The sequence below is a fragment of the Callorhinus ursinus genome, unplaced genomic scaffold (genome assembly GCF_003265705.2).
Source record: "Callorhinus ursinus isolate GAN/ISIS: 27379988/994484 unplaced genomic scaffold, GSC_fseal_2.0 scaffold39, whole genome shotgun sequence".
Lineage (NCBI taxonomy): Eukaryota > Metazoa > Chordata > Mammalia > Carnivora > Otariidae > Callorhinus > Callorhinus ursinus.
Window position 1 is genome coordinate 17,236,882 of NW_027397101.1, and position 22,963 is coordinate 17,259,844.

At 40.7% G+C, this 22,963-nt stretch overlaps 1 protein-coding gene across 9 annotated transcripts in view; it reads right to left on the reverse strand.

Annotated features, from left to right (window-relative positions):
* ZDHHC21 (zDHHC palmitoyltransferase 21) overlaps positions 1-7,799 on the reverse strand; it is a 66,455-nt gene extending 58,656 nt beyond the window's left edge. For 2 of the 9 annotated variants that reach the window (XM_073880810.1, XM_073880804.1), the window contains exons 1-2: positions 7,042-7,164; positions 4,370-4,529 (exon numbers count right to left, since the gene is read on the reverse strand). The gene's annotated coding sequence lies outside the window, so the exon portion shown is untranslated. Of the gene's footprint in view, positions 1-2,515; positions 3,568-4,369; positions 4,530-5,887; positions 6,613-7,041; positions 7,165-7,599 lie in introns of those variants that run through there. The other 7 variants (XM_073880806.1, XM_073880805.1, XM_073880807.1 and 4 more) reach the window with 7 other exon arrangements.
* Positions 7,800-22,963: the final 15,164 nt, after the last annotated feature.

The following is a 22,963-nucleotide window of genomic DNA, read 5'->3' on the forward strand; positions in this document are numbered from 1 at the left end:
ACCATTATACAGGAAAGTTCTCTCTTTTGAAACCACCCAGTTCCCATAAAATCAAATTAGTATTGTATGTCCAACATTTGGGCTTCATCAAACTTCCTGACCACAAATCACAAAATGACAACAGATTCTGAGATCACTGATGGGACAAAATGCAATGTAATGTCTATCAAGATGTGAGGCTGGAACTGTCCCATCACAGTTGATAAACATAAACTAAAGAGCTTAAAATAGAAGCAAGTTTTAGTTTAAAATATCTTAAGGAGAAAAGCTATCCTCCTGTAATGAACCATTAAGAGAATCAACCATAAAAGTTAGTTTCTACAGTCCAAGCTTAAACAATAATAAAGAGTTCCAGATAACATATACACTGATTATGTATTTTATTAATTCACTTAGCATCTATTGACTATATGCTATGCTTTTGCACAGGATACAGATAAAAAAGAGATGAGCCCCGTCCTCAGTGAAGACAGACTAGTAAACAGACCAGATCAATACCTCTGTAAGACAAGGTGAGATAGAGGGCAAGACAGCAGGAATGCATCTCATATAGGAAGGGTATTGGCTCATGGAACTTTTTTCAGTTATGGGAATATTTACGTGCATACTAGGTTGTAGTACAAAAGGTATTTCCTATGGTGAGTTGCCATCAGGAAAAGGTTTCTGGAGAGAGTGAAACCTGTGAATTAGCTAGTCAACGAATGAGCCTCTTCTGAACAAGGGAGCGAAATATGCAAAAGTATAGAAGCAGGCAGAGAAAACCCTAAGCAAACTGAAATTACTAGAGTCATTGCATATGGAAGAATGGGATAAAACATGTTTAACCTTTTGAATACACTCACCTCTAAGAAATATACTTCGTAACATTACCAAGTATACAGAAATATATGATATGAGAATGTTCTATACTCATTAAATGAAATACATCATTGAAAAAGTTTAATGAAATATTTGCCCTTACTACATGTGATGTACTCTGATACTGTTATTCTATTTTATCCTAGTTCATTTTAATAAAAATAGATGTTGGTCACAGCCCACTAAAGGGATTCCATGACCCACAACAAAAAGAGTAATCTAAGAGGGAAAAACACTGTTAAACTATGCTAATGAGTTTGGACTTTGCACTGAACACAGTGGAAAACCACTGCAGGATTTTAGGCGGAAGGATGCCATGATGAAGTTCACATTTTGGAAAGAACAGCAACACCATGAAGGATGGACTTGGGTGGATGGATAACGCTCCAAGACGGACTACACAAAACAAGCTAGGCTTACTGGTTAGCCAGGCGAGAAACGAGGGCATGTGGGAAGACCAAACAGTAGTGACTTGTAAGGGGAGTGTGGGCGAACAGGGGTAAAGAAGAAATACTTAGGACAGAAGACATGCTGGAAAGGGGCAGATTAAGAATTTAGTGAGGAAAACTGACAGGACTTGGTGATCAATTGGAAGCAAAGGGCAGACTGCAGGTTTCTGGCTTAGGGACTACGTGAAGGGTGGTACCATTCTCCAAGACAGGAAATGAAGGACAAGTTACGAGTTTCTTAAGCATACTGTTCACCACAGCAAAAGGAAAGTATTACATACTAAGGATGTGAGAAATGTATCAAAATCCTTAGCATTACATTTCCATTCCCCTTATACACTTCTTTAACTGGATTTTCTCCCAGCGTCAATTTTTCTATGGCCCTGATTGTTGGACTGTCAAATGTGATGTGTTTCTACTCTAACTTTCTAAGCTAATTTACACTGCTTTCCTTGCCTGCACCTTTGATTTCTTAGGGACAAAATATGGAATGACAAAGTACAGGAGCTGCTACTCTAATAGCAAATGAATGAATTCATCTTCTTCTTCTAGAAAAAAATCACAAGCAGAATTAAATGCAGTACAACAAAATGTCTGAGACGGCCAAAGTCAATAACCTGCTATGGCGATGTCTCCAGGGTGGCTTCCTGATGTCTCAGCAAAACAGTACTTCCTGTCAGTATTATTAGGTAATAGCCCAAGTCAAACGTCTATGAGTCAAACCCCGGTCACTCACTGGCTTGGACTCAAGGAAAACTCCTACTTTACATTTCAGTTATTAGTTTTCATAATGCTATTATGAAGCATAGCATTTACAACGGGATGCCCATTTTATCAAATTCAGCAGCATCACCGACATCATGGAATCAAATCTCACCTATGAGGTACAGAAACAATGCTAGGCTTAAAACTCCATGTAAATTTGGGATAACGAAGAATATCCAAAGTTTTGTAACTATAAAAGGTCATAAGACCATTAAAAATTTTTAACATTGTTATGTCTGAGAGAATATAATCAACAATTCACAGGGCAAACCAAAAAAAAAAATTCCACAGAAAGTTCCCAAAAGAAAACGGTTAATATATGGATATATAAAATTTAAACTTCTAATTGCACCTTAAAATGAAGTTATAATTATATACTTTTAAACATATTTAAACTTCTGACGTTATCTACTCTGAAAATTGGCCAATATAAATAATTCTACCTCAGATACCAAGCTACCGGGGCACCTGGGTAGCTCAGATGATTAGGCAGCTGACTCTTGATTTCGGCTCAGGTCATGATCTCAGGCTCCTGGGATAGGCCATGAATCACGCTCCACACTCTCTTTGCCCCTCCCCTTGCTCCTGCTCTCTCTCTCTCTCTAAAATAAATAAATCATTTAAGTATATATATATATAAATTTAAAAAGATTAAAAATATATCAGGCTATAGCTGTCTCTAATAATTAGCCAAGGGGGTAGTTCAATTTTTAAAATATCACATAGGTATTCAGTTTATTTCAACAGAGTAGGAAATTAATCTTGTGGGGATATGAAAAAAAGAGAGCCACATTCAAATTATGACACAGCCTCCAAGCTGCCGTTTCTTTTCAAGCTTCCGTTTAGCCATCTGTAAAATGGTGATAAAAATAACTCCTGGAATTGTTGTCATGCTTAAATGAGAAACTGCCTGACAAATGAAAAGCAACTCCCAAAATAGTAACTTTAAAGGGGAGTGAGGGATAGGAGAGGAAGAGAGACAAAGGTAAGTTTTACTTCTAATCCTGCAAACTCCAGAATCAAACAGTGTTTCTGGGTCCCTATCTTTAAAGTCGTGATACAATTTAACCACACCCCGGCTCTACTTCCTCTAACACTAAAGTCTGAGAACACTTGTCAGGGATGAGAAACCTCCCACAGCCCAGCCTTTCAGCTGCTATCATACTATGAGCACAGAGGGAAGTTTTATTTGCACGTGTTGGCATGGGGTCTCTTCAAGCAGAAAACTGAAAATAGAGATTTGATCTAAAATAGACGGACTGAACTAAAACCTGTAAACCAAAATCTTTCAAGGAAAAGCAGAAGGGCTGGTAAGTTAAGGACTAAAACACGGTTGCGAGCAAATCAGGACCTGATTTCAGAAGCTAATGAAAAATACACAATGAAAGTAGGGAATTTTGACTCAATGCTGAGTTCTCCAGGAAGACTTTGTGAAAATGTGGGTGGGCAAAGTGTCAAAGCAGAACATACTTGCACCATCAATGGTTTCAAGAACCCACTTCTAGAACAAGCCTTTAGATCACTACATCCAAAAAAAAAAACAACTCTACATTCTAGGCAAAACTGAACATAAGACATTGCTCCTCTGTGTACCTGCTTCATGAGTGAAAAATAAATGTAAATTAATACCTCTATTAAAAATATTGCACTGCAGTGACACACTTCATCGGAATTCCCTAACAGAAAATAAAAATAGCTTGGAAGGTGTGGGATGATATGAATTAAAGGTACCAAATACTGCTTCAGTCAGTATAAAATGTCTACGTTGGAATCTTCACTGAGGAAGGCAGGGATGTTGTGGGAGAGAGTCAGGAAAGGCGAGAACTAAAGTTGAATGTAGAGTAGGGACAGAAGGCAACAGATAACCTTTGCTTCAAACACAGCACAAGGAAAAACCTTCAGATAAAGTAAAAGCCAGAAATGAAGAGGCTCTGGCGTTTCCTGGACACGAACCTGACACGTTCTTCCAAGGGGAAAGGGAAACTAGCTACCTACCTCTAGTACCCACTTCCACCAAAACAAATTGAAAAAAAAAAAAAAAAAAGAGAGAATACTAAATCAGATTTCCTTCACACCAGGCTTTACCAAAGCAGGCACAGTTTAAGAACAATAATACTGAAAGAAATCATCACTCCGTCTTGCTTGAAGCTGAAAATCCTACAGGAGGTAAAGTTATTCATTCCATAATTATGGATAAAAGGCTTAAAATCAGAAGGCTGGCTGAGATCACACCCGAGCATGTTAAAGTTGGAACTAACATAAAACTAATCAGCGAGTGGCAAAATACTCATTTTTACCCAACATGCCCTTTTGTGGAAGCATCAACAGTAGGTGAAGAGAGCAGATACCCAGTCAGCTTCTTAAATGGGATGAGGTAAATCTACCTCCGAGGTAAAGCACAGGGCAAGAGGAGGCCTCAAGGCAGAAGAAAACCTTTGAAAAGGTCACGTCTTTTCCCTAGGGTACATCAAAAGAGGGAAGTAAGTAAATAAACCACTATCACCTTAAGATATTTCTGGCAAGGTAGCTACGATGAGAGCAGTACTACTTCACACCTGTGAATAACTAGGTTTATTTAATTTACCAATGATTCTTTTTTTTTATTATGTTAATAACCATACATTGCATAAATTTACCAATGATTCATAACGAAAAAAAGTCACTATGCTGACAATAAAGAGGGTTTTTTCCATTTATTCTTGTCTCTTACCTGTATTTTTCACTGATACAAAATAGTTCAAACATTTTTCAGCTTTAATAAGAGCTATAAGTGCACTGATTATTCTACTAGATGTTAAAATGCCATTTATATTTAGTGCACTTGAAAAACTGAATCTGAGACCTAATGTTTTACTAAAGCAATATAAAATTCCTTCATGCCTTAATATAAAAGTAAAACTCAGCTTTAGGAAAAACTCCCTGGTAATAAAGGTAGATTTTCTTCTGCCTTCCCTGTTATACCTGTTAATACTGATACTACCATTATGTAGCCTTCTACGCTGAAAAAGATTGCATTGACTCACACTCAATTACAATCCCAGAAAAAAACCTCCACGGAGACAATACTAGACTTCTCAATTAGTTTCTTCACTAATACAGGGCATGATTTTATCCATGCACTTTTCCACAGGTTCTGAATCAGTCCCTATGGATTAACGAAATCAGGCAGTGGGCAAATAAGTAAAAATGTCATGATTCACACTGATCACTCCTTCTTTAGAATCCACCTGTTAAGCTGATGGTTACAATGTGTGCATTTACCTACATTTGTATTAAATAAAACACCCCAGAGATAGGTAGGCAGTGTGACACCGTTACCAACATTTTGTTTAAAATATGCTCTATTTCTTTTATTCCAACTACAGCTTCTAAAGTATTTTACATTTAACAGAAATCACCACGGTTTGAAGGGACCTAATTATGATCCCATCGGTTTACATCCAAAGTGAGGAATTCAAATTGAGGAATTCTACACCAAAACTATTCCAAAAGTATAGAAATACACATTTTTTGTTATATTTTGATATAATTTTCCTAATACTTCTTCAGGTATATGTTTAAAATGTACTCTTAACATGTTAAAGGGTTTTAAATTAATTACAAACGTAGCACATGCCAAATACGTATGGAAAAGCTAAGATGAGCCTTAAAGAAAGTAGCCTAACTCCTTGGTTGTATAGATGAGAAAACAGGGTGGATCACTGACCTATCCATGACCCTACAGCTAGACTGTGACGGCAGTGGGTCTAGAATCTAGTTTTTCTTTCCACTACACTATATCTCATTTGGTTCTTTCTTTCCAATTGATTTCTCACCTCATCTCTTCCTCAAAAATCTTTTTGCCATTAAGAGGTTGAACAACTAAAGCAACATAAAACACCGCTCTGGATTTTATCTGTAAAATAAGTAAAATCTAAAGAAATGGGAGGATTTAACAAGACATTGCACAAAAAGCCAAGGAAGACACATACCAAGCAGTCATCAAGTAATAACTATTACTGTTCGTTATTATTATTATTTTTACAAGGAAGGTAGTGAAATTTTTTTTTTTTAAGGATACATACATATTAGCATCCTAGGCTGAGGATCCATCTGACACATCACCTTTTTTAACGTATACTTCATCATCCCTAGTCGTCTTTTAGGCTGTAACTTTACACTATGATTTATGACCCACCCACAATGACCTTAATTTTTTTTTCCTCTTGTACTTTTATGGACTGCTATAACTGCAATATTTTCAAGTAATAACCGGTCAGGTTCGCTCGGCCCTAGAGATACAGACATCCTCCACTGACTCACAAGGGATTTTAAAATGTGACCCAAATATAGCTTGAGAAACCACAACTTTTAAATGGACTCTCCACTTAAAACCCAGCAACCTATTTATTATAGTAAATGGTAACAAGTGCAAACTGCTGCCATCCATAAGCCATTTTCTCAGAATCACTCTTGGATCTGGGAGGAGGGAGGCAGAAGGTCAATAAGGGAGCAAACTCTTTCTGCTCCTGCTAGTCCTCTGCAGCCTCGCGCCGGTGATCTGGAAATGAATGAAAGGCCGCGATAACAGAGATAAACCCGGGATCCGTGCAGAGAGGAACACTGGGGTTCACAGGCGAGAAACTCGGGGCACAGATTTAATAAATTAAAAAGCAAAAGCAAAAAAAAACCCACCCCAAATCACCTCGGCTAGAGCAGGAACGCACCCCCACCCCCACTTTTGGAAGGGGGAGCCGCTCTGAGACCCGCCGGGCCCCGGGCGAGCCGGGTTCGGAGCGGGGGCGGGGGGGGGGTGGAGTGGGGGGCGCAGGTGCCTGGGGCAGGTGCGGAGAAGGGCAGGGCGCGGGGCGGCAGCGCAGCCAGGTGAGGGCGGCGGGAGGCGGGCGGCGGCGGCGGCGGGGGCCCGGCGGGGCGGGGGCCGGAGGGGGGTGGGGGCGGCCGCGTCGGCCCCGCGCCTGCACACACTCACCGGCGCCGGCAGGCTCGCCTCTCGCCGCCGCTGCTGCTCTCGCGGCCGCCAGCCGCTCTTCCCCCTCCTCCTCCTCCTCCTCCGGCGCCGGCGCCGCCGTCGCCCAGGCCGGGCCGCGCTCCCCTTCCGCTTCCGGGAGCCGGAGCGCCGGGGCCGGTGGGGTGGGTGTGCGCCCGCCCGCGCGCTGGAGCCACCGGCCGCCGCCGTCTCCGCTCCGCTCCCGGGAGCCGCGATGGGAGCCGCCGAGGGCCGAAAGAGCAGAAATCGCGCCGCGGGCGGGAGGAGATGCGCCGCGGCCCGAGGCCGTGTGCGGCGCGGGCCCGCCATCACCGGAACACTCGTACCTGACGCACCTCGGCGCCTCCGCCCTCCCCCGCTGCCACCTTCCCAGCTGTGCCCGGGCCGTCCTTCTCTTTGTCCCCACACCCTCACCGTCCCCCTCTCTGGGGGACTTCAGAAGGGCCTTCCCGTAAGGACTGCAAGTATCCCTCTTCCTTCAGGGGTAATGGCCAACAGGCCTCTGTCTTCCGCTAACGCGTTCTGGATGTCCCCCGGTACCTTGTTTCAAAGTGCGCCCGCAGCATCTGCATCCTCTGGGAACGTGTTAGAAATGCACCACCTCAGATCTGCTGAATCAGGATCTGCATTTTAACAAGATCTCCAGGTGATGCCTACATAGGCACCTCAAATATTGAAAGGCACTGGATTCTAGTGCGTGGTCTTGCCTCTTCAGACCCTCTGTGCAACAAGAGCCAGAGTTGCCCCGGCCATCTGAGATGGGCCATCTGAGATGTTCCCTAGTCCCGTGGGCAACCTCAGTGCATACCCAAACAAGCTTTACTCCGTATTTAAGGAGGCAACCAAAAGTTGTCAGCTTTCCCATCCCTGCAACCTAGGAAAAATAGGTTGACTCAACGTTGTAAACAATCCACCTCCCTAAGTTGGTATCTTATCAAACAGCAGAGACATAACTAAAACCTCCCCTCTCTTCCCTCACCTAAGCCGAACAGTACTTTGGATACGGTACTACAGTGTTTGTAGTAATGTAGGGCTAAATCTTGGTGCCTGTGTGCCACAGGAGGAGATAATGTGTGGATGGAAGAATATTACTTGATGCATAAAATCTGAACTTACAGGATGGCATTGAAAGCCTTTCACAAACTTGTCTCTACTTACCTCTCCAGTCTTAGCTCAAATGAACTTGGTTCGTTTACCCTTCCTAGGATGCCCTTCCTCTTCCTCTCTGATGATCTTTATCCAGACTTGGGAGTCAGTTCAAATCCTGCCAACCGAGAGTACTCTCCCGTCACCGGACTTATATCACACACATGAAGCTTATTTTGGACCCATATGTTACCTTGTATTGCTAGGTATTTTTAAACATGTTGTGTTCCGATTTATGAATCAATTACAAACACCTTAGACCTTAAAGACCTACATCAGTGATTATCATAGTTCTCACACCAGCAGCATCAACATCACCTGGGAACTAGTGAGAGATCCACATTCTCCAGCTCCATCCCAGATCTACTGTATTAGAAACTTCAGGGGTGAAGCCCGGCAATCAGTGTTTTAACAAGCCTTCCAGGTGATTCTAATGCACACTCAAGTTGTAGAGCTACTGACCTGAAATACTGTCTTTTATCCCCAACGGAACCCAATGATCGGGATTGATTTGACTATGTGCAAGTTTTATTGCCTTTCAGATTAAGAAATCAGCTCCTCCATTTATGCGTAACTAGGTTGGGAGGCTGTGACAATTGCTTTTGAAATAATTGTCTTTGGTTTTCATAATGCATTTTATGTAGTAGGATCTTTGTAACTTGGTTTGTTTGAAAAGAAAGAAATAAAGGGGCCCCTGCTTCTGACTCTTGGTTTTGGCTCAGGTCATGATCTCGAGGTTGTGGGATCGAACCCCATGTCTGGCTCTGTGCTCAGTGCGGAGTCTGTTTCAGATTCTCTCTCCCTCTCCTTCTCATTCACTCTCTCTCAAATAAATAAATAAAATCTTAGAAAGAGAAAGGGAAGAGAAGAGAAGAAGGAAAGAAAGAATACAGGGGTGCCTGGGTGGCTCAGTCCTTTAGGTGTCAGACTCTTGATTTCTGCTCGGGTCATGATCTCGAGGTTGTGGGATGGAGCCCCATGTCTGGCTCAGTGCAGAGGATGCTTGAGATTCTTTCTCTCCCTCTGCCCTTCTCCCCACTCATGTTTTCTCTCTCTCTCAAATAAATAAACCGAAGGAGGGAGGGAGGGAGGGAGAGAGGGAAGGAAGGAAGGAAGGGAGAGAGGGAGGGAAGGAGGTAGGGAGGAAGGGAGGGAAAGGAAAGGAAGGAAGGGAGGAAGGAAATATAACTCGTCACTTTGGGCATAGGAGAAACGTGGAGTTTTACTTCCAAAATTTGAGTACCTGAATTGCATATTATTTTGCTCTCTTTTAGTATACTATTGTGAGAAGGAATAATTTTTTGGCAAATGATTTCAACAAGTACCAAAATGAGAATTAGTTGAGTGGCCTGTGAATGCTGTGACAATTGGAAGTATATGTATTTTTCATGCTCTTTGTCATGTGTTAACCTGTCTCTTATCAGCCAGGCCCATTTCACAGAGAATTTTCTAAATAAGACATGGAAGGAGAGAAGTGGCAGGAAAACCATTCTCAAAATCATGATCTTTCTAGCATGGGCACTTAAGAAGTCTAATCAAGGGCCTATCTGTCCCTTACACTGAAGGTCAAGTCATAGGCATGACTGTGTTATGTTGTAATCCATATACTTGACTCCTGTTTCATAATGAAAGGGTAAGGGAGATATGGCATCATGTAATCTTTTTTGAGACGCTTTTCTATTTACGGTAAGGATAGAGAGAAGATATATCTGCTATATTCTCCCTCCAGCGTTCTAGTCTACTTCATCCTTCCTGTGACTAGCTGAAAGATGATTATTAATCAAACTAATATTTATCTGGGAATTGAAAAAGTAGGCAAGAACCAGCAGCATTGCTGTGACTGCCAACTTCACTTCTCCACAAAGGCACAGTCAGGGCATTTATGTGGATAAACTCAGCCAACTAATGTGCTTCTGTGCCGTGACTGGGGAGGACTGGATTTGACTGCAATTTCCAAAAGTCAGTGCAAGTGCAGTCCAGAGTTTAATCAACACTGGCTAATAGCCCTTGGCAGCTTTGGGTGGATGGCGTTCTCCACCTGCCCAGCTGGGTACCATGCCCTAAGCACCCACATTTGATGCACATTCATGATTTCTTGGTTGCTTATACTCATCTCCCCCATCTGTTTGAGTGGCAGAGTGCCCATTCCAGAACAGTCTAATATTCGAAGAGTTGTTCCTAACCTCTTTTGGGTTACACATCTCTTTGAGCATCCATTGAAAGTTAGGGACCCTCTTTCCCAACAAAGTGTGTATGTATACACACAATTATATAAACATGTACATATATATTTATAAATAAAATTTCAGAAGCTGCCCCACCTTCCCATGCCTCCAGAGGACCACAATGAAGTCACGAACATCAGGTTAAGAATCTGCTTTGGGATATGGAGAGTAAGTAAAATAAACTTTTTTTCAGATATCAAAGATAACTCTAAAAACCACTGTGTGCTTAGGAGATAGAACAAAAGCAATGCTAAGCAGAGTTACATTTGGGAGTGCTAAAGAAACAGCTAGTCGTGTCAACAAAATGGTTCAGGAGTGGCTTCATGGAGAGAGGTTCTTGCATCAGGCAAATAAGAACAGGACTTTGGGACAAAGGATCCCTCCCACATAAGGGAAAGGGTGTGCAAAGGCATGGAGATAGGAAGGTACGGCAGTCCATCCAGTGTGGCTCAAAAGTAAAATACATGGAAAGATAGAGAAGAGAATCAAAAGGTAGAACAGAGTCAAATCATGGTGAGCCTCAAATTCAACGCTATTTCCAATGAGGAGCCAATATAAGCTTTTGGAGTAAGGTAACCTGGAAAGATTTTATTAGTGAGTGCCATGGCATCATCAAAATGCAGAACAGTAGAACATTTTAAAAAGTTCTCCATAGGGGCACCTGGGTGGCTCAGTCGGTTGAGCGTCTGCTTTCAGCTTTGGTCATGATTCTGGGGTCCTGGTATCAAGTCCTGCTCAGCAGGAAGCCTGCTTCTCCCTCTCCTCCTTCTCCTTCTGCCCCTCCCCCTGTTTGTGCTCTCTCTCTCCCTCTCTCTCAAATGGGTAAAATCTTTAAAAAAAAAAAATTCTCCATATCCTAAATCAGAACCTATAAGTGAAGCCACATGGCTTCATTTCAACTTTTTAGGGTTGCTTGATGCTTGCTCTAGAGGTTTCTATTAAGCTAAATCAAGATGAACTTGAAATCCTTACAGTTCATTAAGTGCCAGTGAGAAAACATGTCCTGGTGAATGTTCAGGTGAATTTAGAATCCAAAATGCAGAAAGAGTTAAAATTTATTTGGAATTGAAAGCATGAAAATCAACTGGGACCAAAAAGAGAAAAGAAGCCCCATCACTAATCAGGCTGGGAGGAGAGACACAGGTCAAGCCAGCTGCCAGGTTAATAGCAAACACTGTTTCTGCCAAGGTCATGCGGCAGATATAAATTACTATAATGACCCCCTCTTCGGGTGATTACTGACCAGTGATGCCTCAGACCACTTGTTATTTTTATTTATTACTGGGGATACTCAAATGCTCGGCCAACTTCACCTCACGACAGCACCCAGTTCCTAATTAGTTCCCTCTTTTTCTAATCCCACCTCAGTATAACAATCGATCCAAAACTGATCCCTGCTTCCCTTCGACCATCTTCAAAATCCTTCAGTGAAAGCCCAATTGACACTGGGCTCACCCCTCCTCCTTGTCTAGTGGTACTTCTCTGAAGAGCCCTCCCTCCTTGAAGGGCAAGAAATCTGATTTTTGTCCAGCTACAGGCTTGTCCCTGGTAGTCTTTGGCTGATTAGGTTTTAGCAAACCCATTTGATAATGAAAGCCACCCTTCGTCAGAATTCAAAAGTCAGGGCTCTTCAGGAAAGAGGTCTCCTTTTCTCTGTCCGAAGGTAGCTTCAATGAGACTCAGCGGTTTCACACATGGATTCTTCCAACACAGGAGGAAGTGATGCTCTGGGTAGGTCACTCCGATCCCTCATCTTTTGGAGAAACGTGGATTGAGGTAGAAAGCGGAAGGAAAATGGGCTTTTATTTTTATTTTATTTTTTTTGAAAATGTGCTTTTAAGAACAATTTTTCCAAGTAGAGTTTTTAGAAAATAGCTTAACTTAAGTAAATGGGATTAATAGAGCTCCAAGACAGAAGTAAAATGGGTCTAGATAGATAAGTTCTGCCCTGGTTCAATGTAAAGGACATATTAAAAACAGGGTCGTTTTGATGATGCTGAGACCTCATTGCATGAAGGAAAGAGATTGAGATATTCATTGAGAGATTTTATTATAAAAACAATAGCCAAAGAGTTGGTGAGGACGGGGGTGGGGGAGCTGGGTTTGTCTCTAAGACATAAAAATAGAGATGAGGAAGGGGCATCTGGGTGGCTCAGCTGGTTAAGCATCTGACTCTTGGTTTCAGCTCAGGTCGTGATCTCGAGGTGGTGAGATGGAGCCCGGTGTGGGACTCCATGTTCAGCGGGGATTCTGCTGAGGATTCTCTCTCCAACCCCCACCCGTGCCTCCCTTCACTGGCACTCCCTCTCTCTCTCTCTCGAATAAATAAATAAATATTTAAAAAACATAGAAGAGCAAGACAAGTTAGAATGCAGATCTTAGAGGTGCCTGGTTGGCTTAGTCGGAAGAGCATGTGACTCTTGATCCCGGGGTCATGAGTTTGAGCCCCATGTTGAGTGAGATTACTTAAATAAATAAGCTTAAAAAAAAAAAAAGAATTCAGAGCTTAAACAAAGTGTGGGGCAGGGGCACCAGTAGAATCAAAAATCCAAATAGGAGAGTTATCTTTAGTAGGAGAAGAAAGAGTTATTTAATTCTCAAAGTCAGAAACAAAAGAAGAGCCAGAGGGTGAGCAGGTGGGATATTTTGAAGGAGAGAAAAGGAAAAATCAATGGCCTCCATCTTCACGTAGACTCCAGAGCAAGACATGCTGAGCTCTTAGAAAGGAGAAGGAAAAAAGGGGCATGTTCAGCTCCAGGAAAGGAGATGAAGACTCTAAAAGAGACAGCCCACATGGTTGATGCGGAGGTAATGTTGACCAGTGGAATAAAATAATCTGAATCCTTCTAGAAAAACCTGGGTGCCAGAGGTAATAAAAATAGCACTTTCTGCTATATGTTATGGCTCTAAAACACTTAGGAGAATTAACCTCTGTTGGTTTCCAAATATCTTAACTCACAGATCTGCTTTGGGTTCTTGGTATCTACATGTAGCCGATGAAAAAAATGAGGCCACCTGACATTTCATCTTTTGACTGCAGTGCCACAGCAGGAAGCCTCAGACTTAGCTGGCAACAGTCTATAAAGATGGGGGAGAAAATTCCATAGTCCATTCAGGCCCAGAGGGTCATGATGAACAGCATGGGGGCAGCAAACACATAACTGAGGAATTCAGTGGAAGCAACAAAGAGAAATTGACTAACTACTTAGAATGCACTAACCACATCTTGGGTTAATTAAATAACTGTGCTGCTTTGGATAACAATACCTGCCAAACTCAAAGACATACACACACACACACACACACACACACACACACACACACACACACACTCTCAATTTCTATCAATAACCTTGTTCTTTGCTCTCTTAGTCAAGGAGTAACTTTCACTATAACTGCATTACAAAAAAAAAAAAAAAAAAAAAAAGTCATCCCCAGGCTCATACCTGTTCTAGCAAGCAACCTTCTTGTTCACTCCACTTTTTCCTATTCCACTACTGCTGTTTGGGAAGAACCTGGAGATACGACCCTACAGAGCCATGGAGGCAATAATCAAACGGGGTCAACCTTAGGTTTAGAAAATTTTGCACCCAAGAATCATCCCCAGGCCTGGATCTGTGAAAGCCAGCATTCTGAGAGACTCTTTCCTAAAGCAATCTGATCACGGTTGTGCTGTCATTCATTAATTGCCACGGGAATCACCAACTGTCATCATGAAGTCTTTTACAGGCACCCTGTAAATATTAAAAGATCATGTTAAAATTACCCCGTGTGCAACAGCAGCTGATGCTGTTTTATGGAGACAGTATTAGAGAGCATGGAAACGTATCACACTACAACTCCCATGATCCCTATTTCTTACAGCTCCCCTGAAGCAGGACGCTGGGCCACAGTTTTAACCCTTGAGTCACAGCAGGGAATCATTCCACTGATCATTTCCGCTGAGGCAAATCTTACCCTTTAAGCTAGGTGTGTCCTTAATGCTCTAGATGCCCTTTGGTGCCCTCTCCACTCAACTTTCTACTGTAAGAATGAGGGTGGGAGAATTATTTTTGATGTTTCCCAGGGCAGGAAGGAATATTTCAGCTTTCTTACAGTTAAAACTAGTGTGTGGGAGTGCATTCTCACGGCTTCATGACCTGTCCAGCTTCTCTTAGACTCTGTGCCAGGCAGAATTAACATTAGGGCAAGATGTCTGCCCTGATTTGCGAAACCTCAGAGCTAACTCAAGATTTACTTGAGTTGTCCCGTAAGTCCCGCTTGCTCCCCAAAGACCTCCTCTATGGACCCCCCACCATAACGTCTGAAATTTCCACCTCTGTAATTTTGTCAGAACAAGATCCAGAAGGCGTCTGTTAAAATAGAAATGACTAGATGAGATTTGAAAATACTTTTCATTTTCTTAGCAGTGATGATGATATTATCCTTATTAAGTAAGAATATCCTCATTCTAAGAGTAAGGGTGAGTGTCATGAGATCTGCAATTTGCTTTCAAATGGTTCAGCAGTCTAAAATTATGGAGTGAATACACGCAAATACACACATCTATACAAACTGAAAGATAAAGCAAATATGGCAAAATGTCAACCATTGTTGAGTTAAAATGGAGGTTTTATGGAGGTATTCTTGGTGCTATTTTTTTTCAACTTGCTTGTATTTTTGAAAATTTTTATAACGAAAAGGTAGAAAAATTCAGATTCCCAAGAACATCTTGGATTCAATGAATCATACTCCTTAGGTGTGGAACCAAGAAAGCATTGCTAGTGAGCACCCCAAGTAAGTTTTAGGCACACTGATATTTGGGATTTATTGAATTACAGTGCTAAATGCCAATGAAGGAATACTTGTAATAGGTATGTGATAAAAAGAGCAATTTATTTGGGGGAGAAAAAATAAATTCGATTAAACACCTCCATCTCCTCTGAGCGAAAAATTCACTTTTGTTAACTGGGCAAGGGTCATGTTACTCATGAATTGCACAGAAATGAAATTTGAAGAACTTAGAGAAGATGGTTTCTATGGAGAATAACAGGAGGACCCAGAAGGGCTGGGAGAACAGCATAAAGTTCTGGGTCTCGAAGAGATCTGAGCAAGTGTTCAGAATTCCTGTGCCCGAAATTCTTCAAGTGACTTCCACCTCTTCGTGATCTGGCCTGGGGACAAAATCACCTGTGGAGCTTTAAAAATATATCAACGGTTGCCTGCCGTCCCCAACCCCCTACCACCACCCACCCACTGGAACACAGTTTCTATATTTTAGAGGCACATAGGTAATTCTAACACACCACCAAATTTAGGAAGCTGAAACCCAAACCCTTCAGCGGGGTAAATTCTGTCCCCAGGGCAGGAACCTGTCATCACCATCCTGATACCCCAGTGGATCAGAACAGTGCCCGATGCTTAATAGGTTCTAAATAGATGTTAATTGGCTGAATACATTGACAGGCTAGAGAGAGAAATGGACCTGAATTAGGAGCTCTGGGCCATTGTAGATAATTTGAACATCCGGAAGTGAAGGTAAGAGAGAGAGGAAAGCTCAAGAGTGACGTGACAGGCAGAAAGGAGGAAAAGTAGACGCCAAAGAAAATTCTGTTTTGTAAGTTTCCTCAGCGCTGTGCCAGGGTTCATAATCTCTTTTGCAGGCAAGCAGGAGAATGGGAGCAGAAAGTCTCTTTTTGTGATATCTGACCATTTGGGAACCACTTCACGTATAGGTCTGCGCTATGTCCCCATGGTCCTGAAAAGCCCCAGGATATTATTTGCTTACATGCAAGCGCACCTGCTAAATCCCATGGATCCCAGGCCCCCTGAAGAGGGCGTCATTTGAGTGTCTTGAGCTGGTGCAAGATGTGAAATCTGTCTATCCACTTAAGTTTTCACTTATTTCTTGCCTGAGGTTTGGGCAGGATGCAGGTTTCCTTTTAGTAATAGAATTGTGACTTAGGAAAAAGCACTTACTGGAAATTCTGGTTCTTTAAACATTGGACATAAAGAGGTGTGTTCCCCTTAGCTGGTAGACAAGAGGAACTTGTGATAATTTCTTGGTAAAATATTAACTCGAGTCCCCACCCACAGGTGGATCATTGGGAACTGTTTTTTTTTGTTTTTTTTTTTTTTTTTTTTTGGAGGAAAGGAAGAGGAACAAAACATAAGAGGAATAAGAGGGAGGCAGGCACTGAGCGAAAATCTGAGCTGTCTCCCGGAAATGTGGGTGGATAATTGGGGCCTGGCTTTGGAGAACTAGTATTTCTACTAGTCCATTCCATTGCTCAGGGAATTATTACTCACACATTTCACCACTGCACGCTCCTGGATGTGAGCCCTGGATGAAACAAGGTGAAGAGGAACCACCCATGTGTATTTCAGATTCATCCTCTGTTCTGAAAGCGGAAACCTGACTTTCCTGAGTTCCAGTCCGTTGGGGTTGGTGCACACGATTTCCGCGGTTTCTTCCAGCTCTTCTGGCCCCCATGCTTTCTTTCCATTCCAATTTATCATACCCACTGTTAAGATTTTTGGCTCCTGGAAATCTTTGTGAAGCTCATTAGAATTCTGGACCTTCTCCCCTGAAGGATGTCCATACCTGCAACCTATGTGCACATTTCAGGGGGTTCATGAGCCCCTCTGGAGTGACTGTTATAAAACTCCCTATTACCTACCAAATATGTCCTTAAAACCTGTAGGCTGTCATTCAAAACTCCCCACACTACCTATACTACTTATTCTTCCAAGAGCAGCTCCCAAAATTCATTCATTAAGCTAACATGTACTGAACATTTATCTCACATAAAACATTAAAATTATACATTTTATGTATATATATACATTTATGTTTCTATATATATGCCAGGATACAAATATTAAAATATAAGTATATAATATGATACTTAAAACAGTATCTCTAATGCATTTAAAATATATTAAAATAATATGCTATATAAAAATAGAACATTATATTAGAAGTGGAGGGGTAACACAGATCCCAAATATACGGAACTTGTTCAGGAGTTTACAATTTAGAAGTAAAGATAAGTAAAAAAAGAATGATTACATAAGTTAAAAAGTGGCAAAGGGCTGTGGCAGACACTGTTGTTTGCCTACTCAACTGTCATTTCCTTATTATTCCTTGCTGTCAGAGCAAAGGATTTGTTTCATTGTTTAATTATCCTCAAGGTAACTGATTTTATTCAGCTCTTTAAAGGGGATGCAAAAAAATAAAAATAAAAATAAAAGGGATGCAAAGTGGGAGAGAATTCCTCTCTTCTACTATAAACATTGGTGTGGGAATGGTGACACATGATGTCTGGAAGTGCAAGCAGCCATGTTGTAACTGAGGGGAGTTTTAGCTTGTGGAAGACACATTGAGAGTGACCGAGCAGAAAGATGGAAGGACCTCGAGTCCCTGAAAGAATGGTAGAGCTTCCAACTTGACCAACCAGGAAACTAACTGCCTTCCGGTGCTTCTTGTTAGTGAAATACTAAATCCCTTTATAATTTAATTTATTCTGAGTTGTGTTTTCCGGTACTTGAGTTGAAAGCATCCTCATTGATTAAGTATCTTAGGACAGGCATGGATGCATAATGGGCTCTGGGAATCAGAGAAAAAATAGAGTAGTGGATAAACCAGGAGTTTAACTATGTATGTGTATATGTTATGTTTATGTATATGTATATATATATATATATGTATACGTATATGCTTGGATATATATGTGTATATGTGCATATATGAATACATATATTTATTTACATATTTTTAATCTTTATTATCTTGAGGCAATGTAGCATAGTAGGAAAGATCTGGGACTTTGGAGTCATCCAGCTTCTACTGCTCTTGATCAGTGCTACTTTGGGAGGGTTATTTAACTTATATGAGCATCTTCACTTACAAAATAATACAGTACTCCCTACCCTGTAGAGTTTCCTGAGGATTAAATGAAATGATGTATATGAAGTGGTTGGCACAGCACCTGATACGTGATATACCTTCAACATACGATATCTACTGATATTGTTTCTTTTGTGCAGACAAAAAATAATGTATTAAGTACCTACTGTGTGCTGGACACATTCCTAGACATTGATTACAATGGTGAAAGAAACCCAATATTATCCCTGCTCTCATGGAGCTTATGATTTGAGTAATGATGACACAAGTAATGGTATAATTATAAACCGAAACAAGTGCTGGGAAGTGAAGGTATACAGCACCATGAAATCATGCAAGGCTACACTGACCTTGTGTAGGACTTAAGGAAGGCTTCACTGAGAAAGTGGAATTTCAATTTGGGGTTGAGGGGGGCATGCTGGGAAGATCATCATTCTAGCTTTACAGAAACAAATGTATTTATTTACTTGTTCCAAGACTGTAAACTTTGTAAGGTCAGGAATTATATTCAAATAATCATGCATTCCATTATTTATATTCTTTGTACCCAGCACAGTGACCAGGCTCATCACTACCATAAATATTTGTGGACTGAATGAACGAAGCTTTCTGACTCTCACTCTCCTTGTCAAAAAAAAAAAAAAATGGGTATAAAACCTATTTCTAGGAGGTGAGGAACAGAAAGCACTTGAACGCATAGTAAGGGTTCAATAATTGGTAGCTCCTACTATTATTACTATCATTATTGCTTTATAATTTGCACATATTATCTCTGCCACAATGTTGCAAGCTCCAGGGCAGACTTATGTATCTTTGCTTATCTCTGGGTTCTCAGCACAGTGTCTTGCACAGAATAGATTCTTTATAAAAATTAAGAAGATGCATGACATTCTTAGGAATTAAATTGACAGTTTAAAGAGACTATGCACACTGAAAAAATAAATTATCAAAGCTAAGCTAACCACTCTCTGTAGGGAATACTTAATTCCAAGTTTCTAGAATCAAGATAAAATATACATTTTAAAAAAAACGGTGAAAACTGTTACAAAAACTAGACAGAACCCTGTGTGGAGAAAAAAAAAAAAAAAACCACTGTAGAACAATTCAAACAGAACATCATAGATATAATTAAAAACTCACAGCTTTCCTGTGACCCTTTCAGAGACTACCCAAACTAAGGTAAGTAACCTCTAGCACAATTCCCTATCTCAGTTCTTTGCATATCACTTACAGCCACCTGATAGTTTTCCTTTCTGGTTGATTGATTAACAAGTTGACTGATTCTCGAGTTGCTTGTCTCCCCCAACTAGAACGTAAGCTCTATGGGAGCAGGGAGACTGTCTGACTTGTTTTCTTGCTATATTCACAGCACCTAGAGCTATATGTTGCACATACCTGGTAGATACATACATACATGCTGCATAAAGGAACATATACAGAAAAATAATGCTATTTATTATAAATGGATATATACATACCTTTATAAAAATATAAAAGGATATTAAAAGTATAAAAAGGAAGCCTGAGGGCTTGAGAGGTCAGGGGTTTGGGGGATGGAACCCAGCATGGTGGTTGGAGGGGACTTTACTTATATGTGAAATGGTTTATTTCTTTAACAAAAATAGACAAGAAGCACGAGATGACAAAATGTCAAATATTCTGATGGTAAAAATTTGAGTGTTTGCTATGATATCTTTTGCACAGAAGATATGTGTTTTAAGTTTCTCAAAACAATTTTTTTAAAAGAACATCTGAATGGAAAAGAGTGAACTAAGCCCTTGTGTTTTTACAGAATATAAAGCTTGCTGATGTGCTGCTATCTACACTTGATCATCACAATAATTTTTTAAAGATTTATTTATTTATTTTAGAGAGAGAGCACGAGTAAGGGAGCGGCAGAGGGAGAGGGAGAAGGAAAGAATCTCAAGCAGACTCCCCACTGCCTGTGGAGCCTGACATGGGACTCAGTCTCACGACCCTGAGATCATGGCCTGAACCAAAATCAAGAGTTGAACGCTTAACTGACTAAGGCACCCAGGTGCCCCCACAATAATTTTGAAGTAATTATTTATCACCCTCATCCTATCTGGGCAGAAAATGAGACCAAGATTGATGAGGGAATTGCCATGACTACCTCTCAAGTTAGGGCAATGCTTGGCTGAGAACCTGACCAAAGGATGATTTCTCTTTCAAGAGGTAACATCGATGTCTTTCAAATAAGATTGCTGAGCAAGAGGTAAAAGAAATTAGCTTTGAGGCCTAGAGGCAAGAGACCTCAAAGAGATCAATCTAAACTGATGGGCAATGAAGGAGCAAATATTTTTATACAAATAGAAAATATGCTCCAAATGACCATAGGCTGGTTGCTTAAACTTTTTAAGGCTTATTTTCCTTACCTGTAAAATAGGGTATTTACCCACCTCACAAGATTTTTGTGAGGATTGTACTCCTATGTGGAATTTAAGAAACAAAACAGAGGATCATAGGGGAAGGGAAGGAAAAATAAAACAAGATGATATCAGAGAAGGAGACAAACCATAAGAGACTCTTAACTCTAGGAAACAGACTGAGGGTTGCTGGAGGGAAGGGGCCTGGAGGGAGGGGGCCTGGGGGGATGGGGTAACTGGGTGATGGGCATTAAGGAGTACACGTGATGTAACAAGCACTGGGTGTTGTATGCAACTGATGAATCACTGAACTCTGTCTCTGAAACTAATAATACACTATATGTTAATTAATTGGATTTAAATAAAATAAAATTTTACAAAAGATGTTTGTGAAGATTGTATGTATGTATTTATGTATTTATGTTTATGAAGATGTATATATGTATTTATGTATTATATAAGTTATATAACTTGTAACTTATGTAAGACTCAGCACACTATCTGGCACTTAATAGATGTTCGATATTTGTGTGTTTCTCTCAGGTGTCTGTGCTCCCGTGTATTATGTTGAACCATTGAGAACTGCCTTTATTTTTTCCAGTAAAAATGAATGAACATGGGCAATTTCATGAGGTTTGCACTATGATTGTAAGCTCTGATATCACCATCCACTGTCTCATCTTGAATTCACATGGGGAAAGAGCAGAGCAGAGTTTGAATAAGACTGATGATTGTTTGGGGCTTGGGCTTGAGAGTCTATTTGCAAGGATAAATAAAAGGGATTTGCAAGCATGTAAGGAGAAGGACAGTCCAATTGGCAGAGATAGGTTTACATAATCAGGGTTAGGCAATTGCACACAAGACAGCTGCTCAATAGCTTTTGGCACCAAATTATATTGACCAGCTGGGCTATCATTAATGCTTAACAGTTTCATCCTTATGACCATATCTTGGCCAATTAGGTTGTCTTTGACCACCGAAGGGTATAATATATTCTGATGTAAATGCCACATGTGTATCGGCATATCACATATTCTATTACTTTGATGTAGAATATACACTAAATATAAACGCATCCGCTTCTTTGGAATGCCAGGTTAGATGGTGTGATTAAAGAGAAGTAGAATTAAAGTATACATTGATTCCTTTTTTTTTAAAGATCTTATTTATTTATTTGAGCGAGAGAGAATGAGAGATAGAGAGCACGAGAAGGAAGAGGGTCAGAGGGAGAAGCAGACCCCCCGCTGAGCAGGGAGCCCAATGCGGGACTCGATCCCGGGACTCCAGGATCATGACCTGAGCCGAAGGCAGTCGCCTAACTGACTGAGCTACCCAGGCGCCCAGTATACATTGATTCCTTTAAAAAAAAAAATCAATATTCTGGGAAACGCTTTTCTGTGTATACTGTAAGTAATAGGATTCAAATAATTAAAATAATTTGAAGATGAATTTTTTAAAGAATGATTATAGAAAAAGAAATAGGGCGAGGGAAAGCCAGCCTGTACAATGTATGAGGACAAATAAATACAGAAGAAGAAATGGAATCACAAGGACAGTGATTTTTCTGTTAACAGAAAACTGCTGGAAGTGTCAGAAGTAACACTTGAGGCATTATCACTAGCCTCTAAAGTCATTTAAGAAATGCTCCAGGCATGTAGTCTCCAGATAGCACCTTTAAGTTATGGGACAGGAAAAAGAACCATTAAGACAAAATTTAAGACAACTGAATGCCATGACATTTCCCAGAATGCATCATACACTAAAATTTAATACATTAAAATATGCAGAATATTTTCCGACCTTGCAAGTACAGCATTTACCGAACAAAAATCTGTAATACAGTGTTTTTAGAACACAGCAAAAAACCAGTCATCCCAACACAGACCTGTAACTTACTACCTAATCCAAAATGAATGTGGATAAAGAATTTCACCTGTAAATTGTTTCAATTTTTAAGCATTTGCGGTTTATTTAATTTGACGTCCACTGGAATTTTTTGGTTACTTTCATCAGCATCAGTGAATTGACCTTCAAGCCTGGTACTGGTCATATACTTTTATTTCCCCGCTGTGGAGATACTTGCGTGTCCACCAATGATTGTTTCCTGTCCCTATATAAGCCACTAAAAGTAACATTACTGTTCCTTCTTCAAAGCCAAGGACCTGACATTAAGAGCTTCATATGAGACGTATCAAAAAAATTAAGAGGCAAACAAGCAAGCTACTCCTTACATCTATGCAAGTCAAATACTCATCTGA